Source organism: Camponotus floridanus, unplaced genomic scaffold, assembly GCF_003227725.1.
Source record: "Camponotus floridanus strain SB8 unplaced genomic scaffold, Cflo_v7.5 scaffold168, whole genome shotgun sequence".
Lineage (NCBI taxonomy): Eukaryota > Metazoa > Arthropoda > Insecta > Hymenoptera > Formicidae > Camponotus > Camponotus floridanus.
In genome coordinates, this window is record NW_020229290.1 from 258,852 (window position 1) to 284,565 (window position 25,714).

The window sequence follows — 25,714 nt, forward strand, 5'->3', positions numbered from 1 at the left end:
AAACGACGGTTTACAATAAATTCGAACGAAATACGAAAGCGAAATATACAAGACAATTAATTCTGGCACGAATAATACGACGGTATTCTGAGCAAATATCTGCTCGAAATCGACAACTAAAACGAGAGCGCTAAGACAATCTGGTTGTTTATCCGAGCCCGTTTTTATGGCCGGAGTTCGCAGGACTGAGCGAGACTTTACGGAATACCAAGGGTTTTCGGAAATATTCGCGGATAATACTCAAACGATATCGTAATTTCGGCAGCCAGATCGACAACTTATCGCTACGGACTTTTCCTTGCAATTTCCTAGCTCGCAAAGCAAAACGACAGCCTAATAATTCGACAGCAGAAGTAACCATAGATCGAGAATACTTAATACTTTTGCGAAGACGGATCACGTATGCGACAGGCGAACGGTATTCTCAAATTTCGATAGCCGACGGCAGACGGAGACTTTTCTCCGCCGACGTTTCGCATCTTTCTTCCGCGCAAGCCGCTCAAATTTCACTCTCAATATTTGGCGATTATCTCGCACCGCGACCAATTCGGCAGATACAAATTATCGTTTATTACGCGCTATTCGACGGCGTAATAAACGTGACGAAGACGCAAATATTCTCTGAGCCTTTATTACGCTCTATTCGGCGGCGTAATAAGCGCGATAAAGAGGCAATTACGCTCACGCACACAATACAATAAAATATCATAAACGCTCATACGCACCTTTAACAATTGACGACGACATACACGCAATCAGACATCAAAAATCGTCCTGAGATACGTCACGGAATATTCTACGCGGCAACGACAGCGGTACGACAACACGAGCGGTATTCGCTTTCGCGTTCCTTCGCGCACGCGGTCGATAGCTACGCGTACAGAACACCCGAAACCCGGAGAGAGACGAACGTTGCCTTATCAATCTAATGCCGACGTTACGATGGTCCTTCCTCGGTCGCTTGCCTCCGGTCGCCCGAAAATTCACGAAATATCACCGTCTCGGCACTGAGCCTGAGCGGTCGCGAAACACGAAAAATGGCGACGGCGGCAGAACGACCGGCCCGCGGACTAAATCGCGTACGTGGCTCACAAAGGAAAGATGGGCAACCTCACCGACTATGTTTCCTCCTGTTGGGGGATGGTCCTCGGCCTCGTCCTCTGCTCGGTCTCGAAATTAGCGACAGACAAAGATCTCACACACGAAAACGACAACCAATTAATTAGAGCGACTATTGAGCTCGAGCTCCCGCACCAGAATGATCCTGGGATCTCGCGGCCCGGGGTCGATAGCGGCGTCAATGACCGTTTAGTGGGGTGTGCAGCCCCGCGGCCAATCAGGGCACGGCACGCAACAGGTCCTAGTGCCTCGCGAGATTCGCGGCGCTTTAGCGCTTCGCACGCAATTAATTTGATTTAAATTGTTAGCTGTCGCGGGCCCATTTGCAAGGACCCGTTGGAGACTCCGCTGTCGTTTGTCCTCCTCGAAGGGTAGCGTTGATCGGACTTCCGTCCCCCTTTCCGGGACGCGGACGAATTCCCCCGGTATCGTCCTTTGCTAATCGTGTTCCCAAGCGCTACTATTTCTTCCGTTCGCTGTCGACGAGCGTCTTGACGCAATCTTCTTTGATGTGCTTCCGGTCCTCCGGATCTTCTCCAGCGAGGTGCCCGTTGTCGTTTATGACAAACAAAAAATATCAACATAATTAATAATAAGACTCACAAAATAACGATAGCGCTCGTCTCTCCGGGGATTTTCGATAACGCTCTCTCGAGGTTGATTCTGGCGCGGCCGCTCGGCCCGCGCCCCGTAAAAATCTCGGGGCGGATGGACACGCTACAGGACGGCAACGTCACAATATATATATATATATATATATATATATAGATTACATTTCTACATCTACATAATACTTCTACATAAATATATATATATTGTCACGTCTGGGGATCCATAGATCCCTAGATCCTTAGATCTAGGAGAAATTTTTTCCTTTCTCACTATCCTCCATCCAATAAGCTACAAGCACAAACTAACATGAAATTAAGCGAGACACACTTATATGTCATCTATAATAAAATACTAATCTGAGATATATATATATATATATATATATATATATATACAGGGTCTACCAAAAGTGTGGAAACCCCTAAATATCTCGGAAAATATACGTTTTACAGAAAAGTGTTTCGAACAAAAGTTGTAGGGTTTAAGAAGATCTATATACTGATTCTATCAGTTTGACCTTGGATGGCGTCGTCAAGGTCAGGTCAAGGTCACATTGACTTTTTTAAATGACACCCCCTACATTTGATTGCATATTCTTATAGCTTAATTCAAGAGCTTTCCAAAACACTATAATAATGTTCATTTTTATTAAGTACTTTGCGAGTTATGAGGGTTGAATGATAGAGTAGCGCCGGTATTAACATTATCCAAGGTGTACTACATGGAGGTTACTCGCTCGGATTTGCATCTGTTGTGTGTGTGATCCAGCTAACTAAGGCAAGATCGATTCCTCAACATATCCTCATATTTCGCTGAAGTCAAATTGCCAAAAAATTGCTCCATAAAACGTGTATGAAACGTCTCGTTAGTTCCTTCATTTACCGCTATGTGACGCACTACATGCAGTCTAACTCGCATTTAAAATTCAACTAAGAATGTATAAAGCTATCAAAGAACGAGCACCTTCTAACTTCAGCTTTGAGCAAGCAGAAATTAATTGTTATCGTCCAAATACAACGTACGATTAATTAAAATTAAACGTTTTAAAAATGGCTGGCGACTTGTCGGAACGTGAAAGAATCACTATCCTCATGATGCGTGGATGGGATGATAACGAAAGATCGTTCTCTGATGTCGTTCGATTATTTAATGACACGTATCCGAACCGTCGAATTAATAAGTCCACTGTGTTAAAAACAATAGAACGTTTTAGACAAACTGGTAGCGTAAGAAATCGCTCTAAGTCAGGAAGACCATTGTCTGCAACCAACGAAGAAAAACAACTTGATGTTCTGCAGACATTTATTGAAGATCCCAATTCTAGTGTTCAGAGAGTCGCTCAAACTCACGATATTGCTCCCATGTCGGTTTGGAGAATTTTAAAGAAGAACAAGTTCCATCCATATAAATTGCAATACGTTCAAGAATTGCAAAACGGAGATGAGGAGCGTCGTATACATTTCTGTGAAAGAATGATGGCACTAATAGATGTCCGGCCCATCTTCCCTTATCAAATTGTTTTCACAGACGAGGCAACTTTTACCTTAACGGGAGAAGTTAATAATCAAAATTTTCATTTCTGGTCAGATGAGAATCCGAATTGGGTGCGGGAAACTCACACACAACATCCACAAAAAATAAATGTATGGTGCGGAATAATAGATGGCTATTTAATAGGGCCGTTTTTTTTTGAAGAATATTTGAACGCTCAAAGGTATGAGAGATTACTTGTTGATCAAATAATTCCAGCCATACAGAATACTTTTCCAAATAATTTCCAAGAAATATGGTTTCAGCATGATGGAGCTCCTGCTCATTTTGGTGCAGGACCACGTCGTATTTTAAATGAGACTTTTCCGCTACGGTGGATAGGAAGAAGGAACGGAAATGAGGGAGGAGAGGATTGGCCACCTCGGTCACCAGATCTAACTCCTCTTGATTATTATCTATGGGGATATCTGAAGAGTAAGGTTTACAGAACAAAACCTAAAACCATTCACGAATTGATACAGCGAATAAGGGATGAAATGGCTTTGATACCTTTTGAAACGAATCGTAAAGTCATTTCTACATTCTACCAAAGATTAGCATATTGTCAGGAAGTAAATGGCAGCCACTTTCAGCATTTACTTTAACACATTGAAACACATTTGCAATCGTTTGGTGCAACCTAACCTGATCTCTGTATACACGCACCGCACGCACGCACACGCACACATTTCGAACAATTATTATGATAAATGAGCATCCACAAATTTATTTACTGTTTACTATGTCGATTGCTTTCCAGGTCTTTAAATGCTCGATTGTAATTTGGTTGGGTCTTTGCTTTTGCTGACTGGATCCACGACCGATCTTGCCTTAGTTAGCTGGATCACACACACAACAGATGCAAATCCGAGCGAGTAACCTCCATGTAGTACACCTTGGATAATGTTAATACCGGCGCTACTCTATCATTCAACCCTCATAACTCGCAAAGTACTTAATAAAAATGAACATTATTATAGTGTTTTGGAAAGCTCTTGAATTAAGCTATAAGAATATGCAATCAAATGTAGGGGGTGTCATTTAAAAAAGTCAATGTGACCTTGACCTGACCTTGACGACGCCATCCAAGGCCAAACTGATAGAATCAGTATATAGATCTTCTTAAACCCTACAACTTTTGTTGGAAACACTTTTCTGTAAAACGTATATTTTCCGAGATATTTAGGGGTTTCCACACTTTTGGTAGACCCTGTATATATATATATATAGTTTAAGGGATGTGTGCCTTACGCTATCCCTATGATAGCTCAGCACCATCTGTTGCGATAAGCGAAAAGACTTGATTTTGAAAATTGGAGCAGTTCAGTTAGAAAAGTATTGTCGAGGACTGCGCATACGTTTTGGCGAAGGAATACCAGAGAACGTTCGCGAAGGTAGAATGAATCGAGTATTATTTGTACTGTGTTAAAGAGTAGTCGTTCAAATAAATGTGAAGTTAGTGCAAAAATTGCCGGTGAACATTTATTAAAAAAAAATAAACCCTACAGTTAAGACTCTTTTTCTCTCAGAAGCGGGATTCACCTATGTTAAACGGTGCTAAGAAGTAACTCCAGACTAAGGTTTTTTTTTGTGAATAGTTTGCGTGTAATAAACGCGTCAAATTGCCTTTACGATACATATTAATTGGTCATATCGAGAAAATCGAAAAGAAAAGTAAGCACGTGTCATCAGAGAAAGTTCTCGAACCGGAAGTGCGTCTTATAGAACATTCTAGATCTTGCTCCGAAATTGCTGACTCAGCCATCTTACCGGTAGGCGAAAATTTTGGAGAGCCATCTCTATTTCGAGAGTGATATTGATTCCATATCACTATCCTTTTCGGGTATTGACGTCTTGTCAAGTTCTGAAGATAACAAGGGATTACTATAATTATCGATACTTTCACTCGCGAAAACTTATTTATTGGTGCCATCTGTGAACGTTCAACATGAATCGAGAAAAATTGGAATCATTATCGATAAACGATTTGAGAGCTCTTGCAGCACGTTTAAAAATCGATACAAAAGGAACACGTTCTAATATTTTTGAATCTCTCATAAATTATTATGAACGAGAAGGATGGTCGGAACAATCGCATGGACAGTCATCTACAGAAAGCACTCATGAACCTAACAGTGATCCATCTACTATATCATCGGGCAGTGAACCACACGGAGAAAAGCCGGAGATGTCAATACTCCAGCCACCCTGTATGTTACATACAGCGGGTTCGTCATCAGGTGTGAGAACACAAAATCCGACAAATATCAGCTCTTTACCTGATATTCAATTTATTGTGGAGTCGGTTGTACAAGCGTTGCAACAAGCCTCTTCCTCTTCATCTGCTAATGTGCCTCATCAAAATACGTGTGATACGCGTGAAGCAAATGGAAATTCGTCCAACATTTGGCAGCGTGTAAAGTGTGCTGAAAAACTGATCCCTACTTTTTCGGGAAAAGAAGATGAAAATGTTATTCGATGGCTTGAAAGAATTGCAAATATCGCACAGACATATCGTTTCGGTAGTGATGTTTTGCTTTTGGCTGCTATAAGTCAACTAAAAGAGCGTGCTCTAAATTGGTATAATCGTCAACCACTCGAATCTGTATCTACTTGGGAGGAATTTAAATTCCAGGTGAGACGATATTTTGAAAGGAAAGAATCTTACACCGCAACTTTGGCACGAATTAGCACTCGCTTTTGGAAATCACACACAGAAAAATTTATTGATTACGCGGAAGCAAAATTAAATTTAATGCAGTCCCTAAAGCTCTCTGAAAAGGAAAAAATAGAACTTTTAGCGGACGGAGTGAAAGATTTTAATCTTCGAAGAATGGTGCTGAATACTTGGTTTGACAACGTGCCTGACTTTATTGAACACGTGCGCAAAATTACAGAAGATAGCATAATTGTACGAAAGGGAGAATCTAAACACCCAATGAAAAAAACGGGAGAGACTACATCATCAACCGAGAAGACTTGTTTTACGTGCAAGAAACCCGGACACTTATCCAAGGACTGCCGAATCGCAAAAGCAACGTGTTTTAAGTGCGGTCAAACGGGTCATCTAAGCAACACCTGTCCTAAGAAGGAAGCCAATCGCAGCACGTCTTTGAATCATGTGGAGAAGGATGCGTCGCCGCCGTCAACATCGTCCACGGAAATCACATCTCTATCGGACAGCGTATTGCAGATCGGTGCAAACAGCGAAACAAGGCTATGTACTATGATTCGTAGATTACATAATAAAAATGTAGAAATCCCTGCCTTGGTAGATACTGGTAGTCCAGTCAATTTAATTAAAAAGTCGATACATGAAAAATTCTTTGATAATAGAGACTTATTTAACGTTAGAAAAGGAAATAGTTACAAAGGAATTAATGAATCTCCGTTATTAGTGTATGGAAAGATATATGATCAAATTATTTTAGAAAATTTAAATGATTCATGGTTCGATATTACTTTCCTGGTTGTGGATGATAAAACAATGCGTTATGATATTATTATCGGTCGTGAATTTATTAATAATGCAAAGTTGAGATTTATATTTTTTCAAGATAAATATACTTTTGAAAAAGTTGTTGATTGTGAAGAAATAGCTCATGATCTTTTAACTATAAATGTAGTCGAAACAAAAGAGATATATGATCCAATAATTGAAAGTTTAGATAAAGATTTAAACTTTCAGAATCGGTGTGACTTATTAAATACATTTGCTGAGGTAGAAAATTTAGAGATTGAAAAAGTAAATGATAATTATTGCGTCCAAGTATATTTAAAAGATAAGTCTTTGTTCAGATATGCTCCGAGGCGAATGTCTATTGCAGAGAAAAATGAGCTTCAAAAAATTACAGACGATTTATTGGATCGAAATATTATTCGACCTAGTATTTCACCGTATTGTGCTCGAGTTATTTTGGTAACGCGCAGAAACGGAAAAAAAAGAATGTGTGTAGATTTGAGACCGCTTAATCAAAGGATTTACACAAAAATATCCTTTTCCTATAATAGAAGATCATTTAAATAAATTAAGAGATACACGGATTTTTACTAAATTAGATTTAAAAGATGGTTTCCATCAAATTGCAATTCATCCGGAACATACTAAATATTTTGCTTTTGCAACTCCTTCTGGGCAATATGAATTTCTTAAAATGCCATTCGGTTATTCTGAGGCTCCGGCCGAATTTCAAAAGAGAATCTTGCAAGTTTTTGATCCGCTATTGCGCGCAAATAAAATCTTGATATATATAGACGATATATTAATACCTACGGTTACTATTGACGAAAATTTAAAAATCTTAAAAGAAGTGTTAATCTGTTTAAAGAAATATGGCTTAGAACTGAATTTATCAAAGTGTACATTTTTAAAAAAGGAAATTGAATATCTAGGTTATCTAATTACGGCAAACGGCATTACAATGTGTAAACGCCATATACAAGCTATCATCGACTTTCCACAACCACGAAATGTAAGAGAATTACAAAGTTTTCTAGGCTTAACAAATTATTTTCGAAGATTCATTAAAGATTACGCTTTTAAAATTAGTTGTCTACAAGCTTTAGTTAAAAAGAATACTAAATTTACATTTGATGATCATTGCGTACAAACATTTGAACATTTGAAAGCCGAATTGACTACACCACCAGTGTTATGTATATATAATCCATCAGCCGAAACAGAATTACACACGGATGCGAGTAGTCACGGTTTTGGCGCAATATTGTTACAAAAACAGTCAAATAATTGTATGGCGCCCATAGCTTATTTTAGCCGCGCGACTAGTAACGCCGAAAAAAATTACCATAGTTACGAATTAGAAACGTTAGCTATTGTTAAAGCAGTCGAACGTTTTCACGTTTATTTACAAGGTATAAACTTTAAAATTATCACGGATTGTAATTCATTGGTATTAGCAATGAAAAAAATTAATATTAATCCAAGAATAGCGCGATGGAGTTTAATTCTCCAAAATTATAAATTTCAGTTAATACACAGAGCATCAGGTAAAATGGCTCACGTAGATTGTCTTAGTCGTTGCGTTATGAATGTAAATTTAATTACAGTAGAAGATGAATTAATGTATAAGCAATTAGCTGATCCAAAAATTAAAGAATTAGCAGAAGACTTGGAAACCAGAGATCATAAATACTTTGTACTTATAGAAGGCCTCGTCTTTCGTAAATACGCGGATAAAAACTTATTTGTTGTTCCTGAGAATATGATTAATAGTATAATACGGATTTATCACGATGAAACGGGACATGTTGGCATAGATAAAACGGTACACGGTCTTTTGAGTCACTACTGGTTCCCATGTCTTAAATTACGCGTAAAACAATATATAGAAAACTGTGTAAAATGCTTAAGTTTTTCTTTAATTGGGGGAAAACCCGAAGGCGAATTAGAAATTTTTGAAAAGATAGCTTTACCCCTTCACACGCTACATATTGACCATTTTGGACCATTAGAAATTACAACAGACGGCTATAAATATATTTTAGTTATCGTGGATGCTTTTACAAAATTTACTTGGCTTTTTTCTACTAAATCTACTACAACTGATGAAGTCATAAAATGTTTAAATATTCTTTTTGATTTATTTGGACTTCCTGAACGAATAATTAGTGATCGTGGAACAGCTTTTTCTTCAAGAAATTTTGCTCAATTTTTAAAGGAAAGAAAAATAAAGCATGTAATGACTGCAGTCGCTTCACCTTGGGCTAATGGTCAAGTTGAAAGAGTAAATCGTTTCTTAAAGTCGACCTTATCGAAAATAAGCGATAATATTGCAGATTGGAAAAATGTACTAGGCAATGTTCAATTTGTAATTAACAATACTTTGCATAAGTCGATTAATACCACGCCGAGTAAAATATTGTTAGGATATGATCAGCGTCAAAATTCCGATAACGAATTAAGAAAACTAATTGATCATCTGTCGCAAATCGATTTAGATATCGAGCAAGAAAGAACAGAATTACGTGATTCAGCTCAAATCGTGAATCGCGCCGTTCAAGAATATAATAAAATAAAATACGATAAAAAGCATAAGAAACCTACACGGTATAAAGAAGGAGATCTGGTACTTGTCAAAATTTTACAGCCCAAAACCGGTACCAATCAAAAATTATTGCCGAAATATAAAGGACCATATCAAATCAAAGCTGTACTTAAGAAAAATAGATTCGTAGTGACAGACATTCCAGGATATAATCTAACTCAAAAACCATTTAACACTATTCTTTCATCCGATAAAATTAAACCTTGGATTAAAATAAACGAAAATTATTCCACTAATAAAGATAAAATTTAGTTTTTGAATAAATAAATTGAAATACTATAAGAAAAATATATATATGTAATGTAATGTAATGTGTGATAATACGTGAGGTCTCCACAGAATAAGATATTTTTTTTATTGTTTATTTAGTATATAATCGTAATAGTTCGAGGACGAACTAAAGGGTCAGAATGGCCGAATCTGTAAGCGCCTAAAAGTATAATATATATATATATATATATATATATATATATATATATATATATATATAGTTTAAGGGATGTGTGCCTTACGCTATCCCTATGATAGCTCAGCACCATCTGTTGCGATAAGCGAAAAGACTTGATTTTGAAAATTGGAGCAGTTCAGTTAGAAAAGTATTGTCGAGGACTGCGCATACGTTTTGGCGAAGGAATGCCAGAGAACGTTCGCGAAGGTAGAATGAATCGAGTATTATTTGTACTGTGTTAAAGAGTAGTCGTTCAAATAAATGTGAAGTTAGTGCAAAAATTGCCGGTGAACATTTATTAAAAAAAAATAAACCCTACAATATTGTAATGAAACATATGATTCATGGACCATGTGGAGATTGGTGTTTGATAAATAATAAATGCTCGAAACATTTTCCAAAACCATTTCAATCTGGAACAATTATGGATGAAGATGGTTATCCGCAATATCATCGAAGAAATAATAGATTGCTATACGAAAGACCTGGACGATATGTTGTTGATAATCGATATGTTGTTCCATTTAATCCAACGCTCTTTTATTCAATAGTCATATTAATGTTGAAATAGTTTCGAGTATACGATCTGTAAAATATTTATATAAATATATTTATAAAGGTCATGATTCTGCATCCGTAGTTATTGGAGAAAATGTAGATAAAACTATAAATCATGATGAAATTCAAGATTTTATTGAAGCTCGGTGTGTTGGACCCATGGAAGCATCTTGGCGTATTTTAAGTAAACCTTTGCAAGAAAAAAGTCACGCAATATTTCGTTTACTAATTCATTTACCAAATGAACATAATGTAATAATCGATGATAATATTAATAATGATACGATAAGATCTGCTGTAGAACGAGTAACAATGTTATTAAATTATTTTGAATTAAATGCTCGAGATGAAGAAGCAAAACAATATTTATACAGTGATATTCTATCTCATTATGTATTTAAAAAAATTAAAATTAATAGCAGAATTATTAATCGCTGGGAGTCAAAGATACTTTAATTGTATTGGTCGTATGTATACCATCAGCCCGTCTCAGATAGAATTGTTTCATTTACGTATACTTTTACTCAGGGCCGCGTTTATAAAAATTGCGCCCAGGGGCTTGTGATCTTCGAGCGCCCCGATCTAGCTCCCTCCTTCTCCAAATGAATAAACAGCATATTATTAAATAATTTTTAATATTTATTAAACTTTTAAAACATTTAAGAACAGATAAATAATTAAAAAATGGAACATTTGTTATAAATGTACTTTTCGACTTTTTTTTTCTGCAAATATTTGTATTATATTATCGAAGTTTATTTTAGCTGAAAACTCCGATTCAATATTTAAAATAGAAAGGTTGTTTAGCTTTTCTTGACTTAATGTTGACCTGAAAGCATTTTTTACTTTCTTCAACGCCGAAAATGATCGTTCACCGCTACTGTTTGTTAAGGCTAGGCAAAGATATATTCTTATTGCCACTTCGATATTTGGAAAAGTGGCTTGAATTTTATTTTCCTGTATTAATTTTAAATAGGATACTGGAAGTGGAATATCGAAAGGAAATTCTTCATTCTGGATAAAGTATCTAAATTGAATGATTTCTTCAATAAACTTGTCCTCTAGATCGCAATTATACATTTTTACTAAATTTTTCGCGCAAACTCTTAGTTGATCATTTCCAAATTCAGAATGAAGTTGTAGCTTACTTAGAAATCCAAATGTTTCCGAATAATATTTATAGCTTGCCACTCTTTTTTCTAGGGCATTGATAAGGTTGTCCAAAATTGGAAAATAAACTTTGATTTTCATTGCATCTCTGGCATTGAAAACAGTCTCAGCTTCTGCACCTTTATCAAAGTGGCGCTTTCTTTTACGATTACGTTTAGAATCGTACTCCTCACAGCCAGATTTTTCTCTGCCTCTTTTTTCAAAATCCAGAAAGTATTCCATTGTTCTAAGATTTAAGAGATAATCCTTTAAAGAATTATACAATTTTATCACAGTTTCCAAATCAATATTAATATTTTGCAAACTTTTATTTGTAGCGTTAAATTTTTGTAAAATATCATTCCAAATTTCACAGATAATCGCAATTTCAAGGTTATTCAATGAGTTAATAAAACATTGTGCTTCTATTCTAGTTGTTTGCTTTTGACTGCAGTCAATTTTAAGCTCTTCTAAAGCATTTCGAAAACAACTATATCCTAAAGACAAAGCTTTTATAGCGTCCGCTCTGGCTGACCAACGAGTCTCACTTAGTCTTTTTGGTACTAGATTAGAGTCCGATGTCAATAAGTGTTTTCTCATAATCTCCCATCTAGCTGGTGATCCAGAAAAAAATACATATATATTTTGCACAAATAAAAAAAACCTGGTGGCTTCTAGACAACAATCAGCTCCGCAGTTTCCAACTAGATTTAAAGAATGCGCCGCGCAAGGAAAATAAAAAGCCAATTTGTTTTCCTTTGCAAACCATGCCTGCAATCCATTATAACACCCAGACATATTTGCAGCGTTGTCGTATGATTGACCTCTGCAGTTTTGAAAATCAATATTTAAATCTTCCAAAGTTTTCAAAACTGCGATACCCATTTGCTCTCCTTTGTGTCCAACATTTGGTAAAAATAATAAAAAACGCTCTACAGGACAACTATTGGCAGAAACATATCGAATAACAATAGTTAATTGGTCAACATTTTCGATATCTGGTGTTGAGTCGACAATTATAGAAAAGTATTTTGCATTTTTTAATTCGTGGACAATAGATTTTCTAACGTGTTCTCCTAATATCTCGATAAATTCATCGCAGATTGTATTCGATAGATATGAAACGTGTCCTTTCTTTTTGTTTCCATCCTGTGCAATATGAACCTTTAAAAAATCGTCGTATTCCGCCAACAGCTCCAAAGTTCCAAGGAAATTTCCATTGCGAGAATTAAAAAATTGCTCATTACTACCACGAAAAGCCAATCTACGTGAAGCTAAAAATCTTATCACAGATAAAATTCTTTCTAGCACCATGCACCAATAATTTTTTTCTTTGACCAATTGTATTTGGAGAGCTGTATCTATACGCCCTTCAATTTTAGATCTTGTCAAGAACAATCCAGCCGATTTTTGATGAGAGGAAGATATCTCGTGTTGAGCAATTCTTTCTTCATGTTTCCAATCTTTAAATCCTGCGCAGAAGCTATTTTCTTTATCACCAAAAAGCTTACAATATATACAAAATATTTTCCCGCTTGTTCGAGAATATATCATCCAATCTCGTTTTCGAACTTCCATATTTTTTAATTTTCGAAAAAACAAACTTTTTCTTGCATATCTATTTTGAGTAGCTCCAACGATAAGCGAGGTTGAAAAATCTAATGCATCTATGTCTTGATTTGGCTGATTTTTTAATATATAAGTAATGAATGCGTGGCCTTCCTTCCACGTTTCCGGATCTTCAATGTCAATTTCATTATCATTGATTTTAATTTCTTTAGTTATCTTTAATGTATCATATGTCGTGATATCAATATTCAAAACTTTAGATTCGTTTTCAATCTCGTTTTGTTCTGTCAATTCCTCCACGCTCACGCTATAAAAAATGAATAAATCCAAAAGAACGGCCAGACAATACATTCACTAAATGCGAGTGTCTGATTACTCAAGAATTTAAAAATACGAGTATTGCACGATAAAAATTAAAGAGTAACTCACTTTTCAACATTATTATTTGAATTTTCGGTTTCAGACACATGTTTTTGTGTCGGCACAAAAAAATTCTTCAATTTTGGAACTTTATCAAGCACTTCTTGTTCCTTTTTAGACTTTTCAGCATTTAATTTTCTTCTTGCACTACCACTCAACTTTTTGTTAAACATTTCGTATTAGTTAAACGCAACAGAAGAATATAAAAAATTTAAAGTAATCGTGATCAAGACGCAACACGTTTGCCTAAAAGCTGCGCTAGCTGCGGTTTATCGTGGTAGTCTGCGACACAGAAACAATTGAATGTTCCACTCGTTCATTGTTTTCCCGCTCGAATCTCTTTCGCTAGTAAAACGTTAGTAAACAAAAGCCGCGAGTCGAACTAAAGATTCAGGAAAAAGAATAAGAGCCAGGCGTGAAAATAAGGCGCAAAAAACTTTGTTCGTTTTTCTTTAAATTTCTTTATTCTAAGAAATGTACGTTTCGATGCTTTCTTCATATCATCCTCAAAGCAAATTACAAAAACTACATACAAAAATATACATCATTACTTGATCCGATTCACAATTTGCTGAGGATGATCCGAAAGAAGGATCGAAACGTACATTTTTAATTTTTCATTTTTTAAACCTATGGCGCTTTAGCGCCCTAGGGCTCCAGCCCCAAAAGCCCATAGGTAAACGCACTACTGCTTTTACTATATGTTAAAGGAACTACAAGTTTTCAAGAATTAAAAACAGTTAATAACGAAATACATCAAACTTTCACTGCCGCGTGTTTAGCATTAGGACTTATAGAAGATGATGATGAATGGTATCGTGTAATGAATGAAGCAAAAGTTTGGATGATGCCAAGACGACTTCGAAATTTATTCGTACGAATTTTAATTCATTGTCAATCAGTTCATCCGAAAAAGTTATGGGATGAGTTTAAAAAAGATATGTCAGAAGATTATATAAGACGATTTGGATCTATAATAGGAATGAAAAAAGTTTATAATCATATTATTAATTTACTTCAAAAAGAAGGATCAAATATTGCTAATTTTCCTGAAATGGAACAAGAAATAGAGGAACAAGAAATAAATAATGAAGAACAGATTGAAGAAGATACATCAATAAGTATGCGACGATATGAACAATTACATACAGAACAAAAAGAAATTGTTGATACTATTTTAATAACAACAACAAATAATAATAGTGAGAAATGTTTTTATATTGATGGTCCAGGTGGGTCTGGTAAAACGTTCATTTATACAACCTTGTATTATCTACTTAAAAGTAGAGGTAAAATAGTTACTACGATGGCATTTACCGGTACTCAACATTACTTCCAAATGGAAAAACAATACACAAAGTTTTTGGGTTATCTGTACCTCTTTTCAGCGATTCTACATCGAACATTAAAGTTCAATCTAAAGAAGCTAAAAATTTAAAACTTGTAGATGTTTTCATTATAGAACCCCCTATGGCACCACGCTATGTATTAGAAATAATGGATCGAACATTACGTGATATAATGCAAAATGATTTATATTTTGGTGGTAAAATTGTTCTTGTTGTGGGGATTTCAGACAATTATTACCCGTTAAAGAAAAAGCAACGCGTTATGAAATTATAAATTTATCGATAAAATTTAGTATTCTTTGGAAGCAATTTAAGATATTTTCATTGACACAAAATATGAGAACTTTACCACAGGAAAAAGAATTTGCACAATTTTTACTAAATTTAGGTAATGGTTCTTTAAATGATCATTCAGAAAATATTTGTATTCCAAAAAAATGTATAGCAAATGCAAATTCGAACATAGTTAGACATGTATGAAGATATTATAAAACGTAAACAATATCAAATTATGACTAATTACGTTATATTATCTGCAAGAAATGTCGATGTTGAAGAAATAAACGAAAAAGTAGTAAATTTATTGGATGAAACGACAGAAAGAGTTTATACAAGTATAGATACTCTTGAAACAACTGGAGATAATCAAGACATATATGAAGCAATTCCGATAGAATATCTCAACTCTTTAAATCCAACATGTCTTCCACCATATAAATTACATTCAAGAAAATACACTATTGTCATGCTTATTAGAAATCTTAGTATCAATGAAGGTTTATGTAATGGTACAAGATTATTAATTTTAGATTTAGATAATAATTTACTGCGTTGTGAAATTTTAACAGGTAATAAAATTGGAGAAATTGTTTTTCTTAATCGTATCACTTTGTATTGCGAAAATATATATCCATTTACATTCAGAAGAAAACAATTTCCAGTAAAATTGGCATTTGCTATGACCATAAATAAATCACAAGGACAGACTTTCGATAAAATTGCAATTGATCTTCGAAAAGATATTTTCAGTCATGGACAACTGTATATCGCATTTTCACGAGTTCGTTCTTGGGATTCGTTGAAAGTTTATTTAAAAGATAATAATGCGAATAAAAAAATAAAAAATTATGTTTATAAAGAAATACTTGATTAATGAAACAAAACAAATTAATATATGACATATGATTATGTTATAATAATAATAAAAAATGATAAAAATAATTAATTAATTAAAATTAAATAACGAATTTCAATTTTAATTTTTTAAATTAAAGAATAACATTTATGTAATCATCCTAATAACATTTATGTATCATTCTATTAAATTTTCAAATTATTATAAAAAGTACACATATAATATATATTAAAGAATTTTAATGATAAATAAAGAATTTTATTTTAATTATTAACATACATTAGAAATACATTAATTGTACTAAACTAAGTTACATATATCATCGATTTTTTTCAGTAAAAACTTCAAGATACGAATAATTTTCGAGTTATAATTGAGTAAAAATAAAGGTTTTTTCATAATCTAAATCTTATGGAAATAAATTATTAACAAAATCACATTCTTTTATTAATTTCAAGTAGAGTTTACTTTAATAAAATTTTAATTTAAAGCTTATTGTTAGTTGCAAAGATATTGTATCAAAATGGAGCAAAAACTAGAAACATACAAAAAATTATAACTTTTCTCGATATTTTTGAAGAAAAAATTGTCTCCAAATGATCCCACGCACTTTCCATTAACAAATAATATTAATATTTCTATATTTTTGCTTTAAATAAAGTTAATTAATATTAACTATTAAATTTTAACTTAAAAATTAAACAAATTTATTTTGACATAAGTAATTGTTTAATAATTAAATTTAAGTCGATATATATCGCACGTATTGTTGTCTCTTTTCCATGTACATGATTAGTGGTCGAATTGAATAAGAATGAATATTGACCAATTTGATGACAGATTTTGGGTACGGTAAGTTATAAAAGTTTAGTTCGATATTTGACAGTGATACTTCGAGCGGGGTTAAATATGAAAATGATGAATAATGAGAAGAGGAAAAGAAATTAGTTAAGGGAGAAATATGGAAATGAGAGAATGGGATGAATATTTTAAAATAAAAATAATTAAAATTGAATGCGCAGAAAAAAGGCGCACGCATTAGCGCGCGCTGCGTGCTAGTCCACTATTAAAAAAGGCATGTTAAAATGATTCTCGCATGTATTGTTACCGCTTTTCCGCGATGCTAATTGGTTGTCTCGCGATTCTCTCTCATTATGAATATATATTCACAGTATAAATTTGTTATCATCGTGGGTAATCGTTTATATTAATAGGTTAATAGTGTGTTAGAAAAATATTTTTATTATTGTATAATTATGCTATGCTATTGTTGTGCGATTAATAAGTTGTTATGTGAAAAAACAGAAAAAGTAGATTTTATAAGAAATACACTTTAGAAGAAGAAATTATCTTAGTAGAAGCGATATGTCGGATCAAAAGGAATTTAAAAGAATGTATGAAGAAGTGGATAAATTATCTGAATTTGAACAATTATTAGATGGAAATGGAAGTTGTGTTTTCTAATGAAACGTTAGATAATATTCGAATTAATGATTCGACCGTGTAAGTACTTAAATTATAATATATATCATTTTTTTAAATTAAAATTTAAAATATAAATTCTTATAACTTTTACATTATCAAATTGTTAATGATTCTTGTTAGAAGTTCGCAAGAGACGCGCAAGAGAAAAGTTGGGAAAGTTTTCAAGCTAAAAAAACTTTACATAAAAAATAAAATTTTCTTTTTTGACAGTTGGTTTACAAGAATTGTTTACGTTTTATTTACTGTGTTTCTCTCACATATATTTATATTCTTTTAACATATTATATCATTTTATTATATTATTTGCATTGTCACACGAACAATATTTTATGAAAAAACTATTTATTGAAGAATTATATAATTACCCAGACAGCACAAAACGTCCTCAGGATCATCCTGAATATGTCCAGAACATCCTGGGAGATTTATAGGACATTTTAAATTTTGCTGAATATATTCAAAACATCCTGGGAGATTTATAGGACATTTTAAATTTTTGTACAAATATTTATATAAAGATTTAATGTGCATATATGATTACTTTTAGTTATATAAAATATTTAATTTAATTTTAAACGTCAAAATATATATATATATATATATATATATATATATATATATATACAGGGTGACCCATTTTAACTTAGGCAGCCAAATAACTCGAAAAATAAGCACACTACGAAAAAATGGTTAGAATCAAAATTTCGTCATTTCGAGGGGGACGTACAATGACGTTAAAATCAGCCCCCTCTCCCCTTGGGCGGTGAGGGGGGGCAAGTTTGAAATCTTAAATGGAACCCCCTATTTTTCATTGCATATTCTTGTAGCTTATCTCGAGAGCTTTCCAAAACACTATAATTAAGTACCTTTTTATTAAGTACTTTTTGAGTTATAAGGCTTGAAATAATTTCTTAATTTTACATAAACCATAAAATATCTAGTAAACCATTCATTTTTCGATTATCTTACCTTCATACTTTTATGTACAAAATAATGAGAGGCATCAATTGGTGTAAAGAAAACACATAGTTGTTTCTAAGAAAAAATATGTAATTTGCAATTAACAATTCCATATTTTTTCTTAAAAACAACTGTATGTTTTCTTTACACCAATTGATTCCTCTCATTATTTTGTACATAAAAGTATGAAGGTAAGATAATCGAAAAATGAATGGTTTATTAGATATTTTATGGTTTATGTAAAATTAAGAAATTATTTTAAGCCTTATAACTCAAAAAGTACTTAATAAAAAGGTACTTAATTATAGTGTTTTGGAAAGCTCTCGAGATAAGCTACAAGAATATGCAATGAAAAATAGGGGGTTCCATTTAAGATTTCAAACTTGCCCCCCCTCACCGCCCAGGGGGAGGGGTGGGGGGGCTGATTTTAACGTCATTGTACGTCCCCCTCGAAATGACGAAATTTTGATTCTAACCATTTTTTCGTAGTGTGCTTATTTTTCGAGTTATTTGGCTGCCTAAGTTAAAATGGGTCACCCTCTATATATATATATATATATATATATATATATATATATATATATATATATATATATGCCATAAAGATCTATATTTTTTCCTTAAATACTTTGTAAAGTCTAGTTAAAAATACTTGTATCATAATATAATTTAATAAGAATCTGCAAAATTATTTGCAGTTTGCTTTAATATAGAATATTTATAGAATATTTGCATATATAAATATAATTTTATTATGTCCCATAAATATCCATAGGACATCCATTAGAAATGCACTGGATGCTTACTGGTTACTCACTGGATATACAGGGTTGGGCAAAAGTCCGGAAACGGTCAAATATCTCGAAAAGGATCAACTATAGCGAAAAATTGTAAATAGCAAAGTTGTAGGGCTTAAAAAAATGTACCTAATGATGACTAAAAATTTTACTTTGAGTGGAGGACGAAGATCAAATAAAAGTCAAATTGAATTTTTTAAATGGAACTGCCTACTTTTTATTGCATATTCTTATAGCTTATCTCGACACCTTTCCAAAACACTACAGACAAATGTTTTTTCATTAAGTACTTTTTGAGTTATAAGGCTTCAAAGTTTGCAGTACTTCGATATAAAATGCAAAATATCTCGTAAAATATTTAGTTTTCGGTAGTCTTACCCTAATACTTTTATGCACAGGATAATGAGACAAAACTATTGGTGCAAAGAAAACGTATGATTATTTATGATAAAAAATGTGTAATTTGCAATGCACTTTTTGTTATAAACAATCATGCGTTTTCTTTGCACCAATAGTTTTGTCTCATTATCCTGTGCATAAAAGTATTAGGGTAAGACTACCGAAAACTAAATATTTTACGAGATATTTTGCATTTTATATCGAAGTACTGCAAACTTTGAAGCCTTATAACTCAAAAAGTACTTAATGAAAAAACATTTGTCTGTAGTGTTTTGGAAAGGTGTCGAGATAAGCTATAAGAATATGCAATAAAAAGTAGGCAGTTCCATTTAAAAAATTCAATTTGACTTTTATATGATCTTCGTCCTCCACTCAAAGTAAAATTTTTAGTCATCATTAGGTACATTTTTTTAAGCCCTACAACTTTGCTATTTACAATTTTTCGCTATAGTTGATCCTTTTCGAGATATTTGACCGTTTCCGGACTTTTGCCCAACCCTGTATATTATTTCAGCATAGATCTTCGAAAAACGTTCAGAGGACATTTAAAGGATATTCAGAGGACATTTAGAGACCATTCAGAAGACATCCAGAGAACATCCAGAGGACATCAAAAAAATATCTTCTAGATGTCCTCTAAACGTCTTTCGAACATGTATGCCCCTTAATAAGGATTCAATCTTTTAATTTAATAAAAGCAAGAAAAATAATAAAAAAAATATTCTTATACGTATATGAGCAACATATAACAAATATATATTAATTATATACAGGGTGATTCAAAATAACCCCTATGTCCGTGAAATGACACATTGTTGAGTCAATTCTAAGACGATTTTTCCTTTTGCAAAATTTTGTCCGAAGCTTAGTTTTCGAATTATTAAAGAAAGTAGTTAACGCATGACGAGTCGGATACAAGAGGCAGGCAAGGGTGACGCGAGGCCCGTCAGACGCGGGCGCTTACGCGGGACGCCTGCTGCGATCAGCTGGTCGCTATACACATAAACATACATGCCAACACATACATTCTCTCTCTGTCTGCTGTCTGTCTGTCTGTCTGTCTGTCTCTCTCTCTCTCTCTCTTTCGCTCACTCACCTGTATTTCTTTTTTTTTTTTTTACGAGAGAGGGGAAAATGCATTTTATGCATACCCACCGGTCAATCCAGTGAGTTATGTGGGACTCGAGTACCAAGTCGAATTACCAACTCGGTATTCCCTACTCACTAAAAACTCCTCTCTTTTCACGAATTTTCTTTGACACACTGTCCCTCTATCCTTCTCGAGATCCGTTTTCGCATAATGTCAAAAAATAGTTATTATTACCTTATTCAATGACTTCTGATGTATTGCTGTAATTGCTTGAAGAAGAAATGAATTTTCCGATAGATCGTACGTTCTCAGATTTAACGTAGATATCACGTTGCACAAGAAATCCACACTAAATTATTAACTGAAAGTATTTCTTCTTTCATGAACTGCATTCTTTTATAAACTTTAACATAATCACATTTATTTACTCACTCGACGAGACGAGAAATTTACTAATGACTCTATCACTAATCACTATTAATCACTGTCGAATAATAACTGTTGGCGATTAAAAATTACTCGATAAAAGAAACACGCACGGACACGTTACTACACGACGCGACGACGCGACAATGCGACGATAATTACTCGGCGACTGCAAGCAGTTTTTTGTCATAGTAGGTTGCGGTAGGTTAAGGTACCCACACAGCACATGTAAATTCCGAGAATGTTCTGAGAATATCACAAAAGTATATTGCGTATGTTCTAGGAACATTCGAAATACATACTGCGATATACTGAGTATGTACTAAGAATGCTACTATGTCCGATTTTTCCTACTTCTCAGTACATACTGAAAATATCTTTTAGTATATAATAAGTATATCTATAGAATGTCTTGAGTATGACATTGGTATATACATAATATGTACTTATAATGTACTAATAATATACTCAAGATATTCTATAGATTAACTTATATTTTATATATAAATATAAATGATATATGTTACCGTAAACACCCCATATCCGTTTTTTCATACTTACTAGTAAAAATATGCAAATTTTGACTACTAATAATAAGTATACAGAAAAACAGATTTTGAATGTTTACAGTACATATATATAATCCATTTATATTTATATACTATATATATAAATGGATTATAGGTGTAAAATATTGACATTTTGTTCACATATAAAATCTTTTTATTCAAATTTCTTAAATGCTTAAGAACAACTCATACTGCAACAGTATTTTATGTTTTATTTATTTATTTATCATTTGTTTTATTATTTATTTCATTAAATTTATTTTATTATTTATTTTATACTTATATAAATATATTTCATACTTAAATATAAATACACATACACATAATAAAATAATACATAAATAAAATAATAAATAGTACAATAAAAATAAGAAAATAATCAATTCTGTACAGTTTAAATGATAAATAAATAAATAAAACATAAAATACTGCAACAGTATTTTATGTTTTATTTATTTATTTATCATTTGTTTTATTATTTATTTCATTAAATTTATTTTATTATTTATTTTATACTTATATAAATATATTTCATACTTAAATATAAATACACATACACATAATAAAATAATACATAAATAAAATAATAAATAGTACAATAAAAATAAGAAAATAATCAATTATGTACAGTTTAAAATTTTCAGAAAACTATTTCTCATTATTTTTGAAAATCTTATTAAAAATAAAAATTGAATTTTTGAAATTTTAGTTTCAAATTTATTTTGCTTCTAACATTAGTATTATATAATTAGTACTTTTCAGTTAAATTATATACATAATTATATATATATTTGATACGTAAACATTTTTGTAAAATATAAAATAATTTAGTGTCGTAAAGTGAATTTAAATAAGACTTATAGTAATTTTAAATCGTTTTTACAAATAATTGCAATAACAGCTAGTTTGCTTACACTAAAAAATATCATTAAAACTTACTTTTTGTTGTGATTTGTTGAGTCCGCAGTTTATATCACCTTGTTTTTATATTTCCTCGTTTTAAATATACATATATTGCATATATCCCATCTATATATGTATATATACAGGGTCTACCAAAAGTGTGGAAACCCCTAAATATCTCGGAAAATATACGTTTTACAGAAAAGTGTTTCCAACAAAAGTTGTAGGGTTTAAGAAGATCTATATACTGATTCTATCAGTTTGACCTTGGATGGCGTCGTCAAGGTCAGGTCAAGGTCACATTGACTTTTTTAAATGACACCCCCTACATTTGATTGCATATTCTTATAGCTTAATTCAAGAGCTTTCCAAAACACTATAATAATGTTCATTTTTATTAAGTACTTTGCGAGTTATGAGGGTTGAATGATAGAGTAGCGCCGGTATTAACATTATCCAAGGTGTACTACATGGAGGTTACTCGCTCGGATTTGCATCTGTTGTGTGTGTGATCCAGCTAACTAAGGCAAGATCGATTCCTCAACATATCCTCATATTTCGCTGAAGTCAAATTGCCAAAAAATTGCTCCATAAAACGTGTATGAAACGTCTCGTTAGTTCCTTCATTTACCGCTATGTGACGCACTACATGCAGTCTAACTCGCATTTAAAATTCAACTAAGAATGTATAAAGCTATCAAAGAACGAGCACCTTCTAACTTCAGCTTTGAGCAAGCAGAAATTAATTGTTATCGTCCAAATACAACGTACGATTAATTAAAATTAAACGTTTTAAAAATGGCTGGCGACTTGTCGGAACGTGAAAGAATCACTATCCTCATGATGCGTGGATGGGGTGATGACGAAAGATCGTTCTCTGATGTCGTTCGATTATTTAATGACACGTATCCGAACCGTCGAATTAATAAGTCCACTGTGTTAAAAACAATAGAACGTTTTAGACAAACTGGTAGCGTAAGAAATCGCTCTAAGTCAGGAAGACCATTGTCTGCAACCAACGAAGAAAAAAAACTTGATGTTCTGCAGACATTTATTGAAGATCCCAATTCTAGTGTTCAGAGAGTCGCTCAAACTCACGATATTGCTCCCATGTCGGTTTGGAGAATTTTAAAGAAGAACAAGTTCCATCCATATAAATTGCAATACGTTCAAGAATTGCAAAACGGAGATGAGGAGCGTCGTATACATTTCTGTGAAAGAATGATGGCACTAATAGATGTCCGGCCCATCTTCCCTTATCAAATTGTTTTCACAGACGAGGCAACTTTTACCTTAACGGGAGAAGTTAATAATCAAAATTTTCGTTTCTGGTCAGATGAGAATCCGAATTGGGTGCGGGAAACTCACACACAACATCCACAAAAAATAAATGTATGGTGCGGAATAATAGATGGCTATTTAATAGGGCCGTTTTTTTTTGAAGAATATTTGAACGCTCAAAGGTATGAGAGATTACTTGTTGATCAAATAATTCCAGCCATACAGAATACTTTTCCAAATAATTTCCAAGAAATATGGTTTCAGCATGATGGAGCTCCTGCTCATTTTGGTGCAGGACCACGTCGTATTTTAAATGAGACTTTTCCGCTATGGTGGATAGGAAGAAGGAACGGAAATGAGGGAGGAGAGGATTGGCCACCTCGGTCACCAGATCTAACTCCTCTTGATTATTATCTATGGGGATATCTGAAGAGTAAGGTTTACAGAACAAAACCTAAAACCATTCACGAATTGATACAGCGAATAAGGGATGAAATGGCTTTGATACCTTTTGAAACGAATCGTAAAGTCATTTCTACATTCTACCAAAGATTAGCATATTGTCAGGAAGTAAATGGCAGCCACTTTCAGCATTTACTTTAACACATTGAAACACATTTGCAATCGTTTGGTGCAACCTAACCTGATCTCTGTATACACGCACCGCACGCACGCACACGCACACATTTCGAACAATTATTATGATAAATGAGCATCCACAAATTTATTTACTGTTTACTATGTCGATTGCTTTCCAGGTCTTTAAATGCTCGATTGTAATTTGGTTGGGTCTTTGCTTTTGCTGACTGGATCCACGACCGATCTTGCCTTAGTTAGCTGGATCACACACACAACAGATGCAAATCCGAGCGAGTAACCTCCATGTAGTACACCTTGGATAATGTTAATACCGGCGCTACTCTATCATTCAACCCTCATAACTCGCAAAGTACTTAATAAAAATGAACATTATTATAGTGTTTTGGAAAGCTCTTGAATTAAGCTATAAGAATATGCAATCAAATGTAGGGGGTGTCATTTAAAAAAGTCAATGTGACCTTGACCTGACCTTGACGACGCCATCCAAGGTCAAACTGATAGAATCAGTATATAGATCTTCTTAAACCCTACAACTTTTGTTGGAAACACTTTTCTGTAAAACGTATATTTTCCGAGATATTTAGGGGTTTCCACACTTTTGGTAGACCCTGTATATATATATATGTATACAATTTTCTTACTTCACAGAAACTATTAGATCATGAAGTTGATAATAATGTTCTTTTTGTGCGAACGCTGTAACATATAATAATAATTTCACATAAAAATACATATTTTTGATAAATTAGCAGCATATAAATATAGAATGTGCCATATACATACAAAATTATATATTATTAACATTGAGGTCTAAAATTACACATAATATAAACTTAAATATTTACATTTATATTTTTAACTGATTTGAAAACATTAATATATATTTTTATATATATTTGTTATTTAAATCAATGCAAAGATGTGATTATAAACTTTACATGTAATGTAATTAAAAAATTAAATTTTTAAAGTTTATAATTGTCATAAATAATTTTATGTTCTGTATCTACAGAACATTCTGTATACATACAAAGTGTTCCAAAAGTCATAAATTTAAGAGCTCGTTAATCATGTTTTTAAGTAAAAAATGTCAATAAACTTATATTTGATTATCAATGTTACTGACATTCAAAACAGTTTTATTAATGCTAGGAATTCCATGATTCATCGTATTGTAATAACTCCATATAATAGTTCTGCTAATCAAAGATAAGTTTATATTGACATTTTTGACTCACAAAAACATTAAC